Genomic DNA, 1635 nt, shown 5'->3' with positions numbered 1-1635 from the left:
GAGCCTCTACTTCTGTATTAGTCAGGTACTGTCATAGCCTCTCAGGAGACAGCTATATCAGGCTCCTGGTCAGCTAGCACTTGCTGATATCTACAATAGTGTCTGGATTTGATGACTGAATATGGGAAAGATTCCCAGGAAATTTTAAAATTTTATTTTTAAAATAGTGTCTTTTATTTTTCAAACTCCGTATCAGGTTTTGCTTTTGCTTATGGCCAAGTGTATGTAGAATGCTTTAAAAGAGTATCCTCTTTTAATGTATTTTGTTCATATCCAAATGTATTATAAAACTCTGATTTCCTGTAAGTTATCATTGTGGTTTTATTTTTGAAGCCCTGAAAGTCAAATCAGATAGACCTTGGCTGCTGAGTTCTTGACTTTACTGTAGTGAAAAGGTGACAAACATCTCATAGAAACTGCACTTCGAAGCTCCATCTTCTCCTAAGCTAGCAATACACAGTATGAGATTCCCTTGGATTCTGATGATGCTGAGCAATGATAGTGAGTTGTGACTCCTAGCCAGCCATGTGGACAGGAGGGTGACTGTAGAGGGTATTAGTATAAGATAGATACTTATCATAGATAAGTATGGAGAAACCAAGAAAGTTAAACACATTGGCTTATTTCTTCAGTGGATGGATGTGTATACCTGTTTTTCCAGGCTCATGTAATTGTGTCAGGAGGTCCATTACTTAGGTCTTCATGTGACTTGAGGCAATTATTTGAAAACTCCTGTATTCTGATGAGAGCCAGTGGAAACCTCAGGCATCTCAGGAGCACATTCTCTTTGGGAGGAAGCAGTGTTTCTTATGGTCATATTTGACAACTTGCACACACTATCATAATAGTTTTATGATCATGCTATCTCCATTTTCTTTGCCTTTTAAACAAATTTCTGAACAAACAACCAACCACAAGGAAAACTTAGTAACTCTGACTTTACAGGGTTGTTTGTTTGTTTGTTTGGTTTTTGGTTTTCTCTTTCTCTCACCTTCAAGGCCCAATTGCTGGGTTTTTGTTTTTTATTTTTTTAAATCTATTTATCATTGTTACTGCTTTATTAAATGACAAATGATCATTGGCGCATAATGCCTTGCAGCCAATAAACAGTTATTTTGTCCAATAAAATCCTGCCATTTTAATTAGGTGGAACTGTGTGTGCTTTTTTTTTTCTTCTGTAATATATGGTACAGCCTCTACTGCATTAACATCGGTAGTTCACAATGAAGTCAGCATATGTTATATTTTTAATGAAGAATTACTTTGAATAAGTTAGGTGTAGATTTTAAGTGGTGTTGCTTTGGTGAATATTGTGTTAATTGAAGGACATTTATTAACTGGTTGCTATGCTAATCTCCTAACACATTCTCATATAGAAATAAAGGTAATGACATTAAGTGTTTGATTTGAAAAGAAAATACAGGATATCAAAAAAATTAAAGGTGGAGGCAGGAGGATCATAAATTCAAAGCTATTCTCAGTACATAGCCAGTTAGAGGTCAGCCTAGGATATGGGTGAGTCCTCAAAAAAATTGTGTGTGTGTCTAAGAGAGAGAGAATCTTTCTACACACATATATATACACATACATACATACATACATACATACACACACACACACACACACACTGATCCC

The sequence above is a fragment of the Mastomys coucha genome, unplaced genomic scaffold, assembly GCF_008632895.1.
Source record: "Mastomys coucha isolate ucsf_1 unplaced genomic scaffold, UCSF_Mcou_1 pScaffold22, whole genome shotgun sequence".
Classification (NCBI taxonomy): Eukaryota; Metazoa; Chordata; class Mammalia; order Rodentia; family Muridae; genus Mastomys; species Mastomys coucha.
This window is presented reverse-complemented; position numbering follows the sequence as displayed.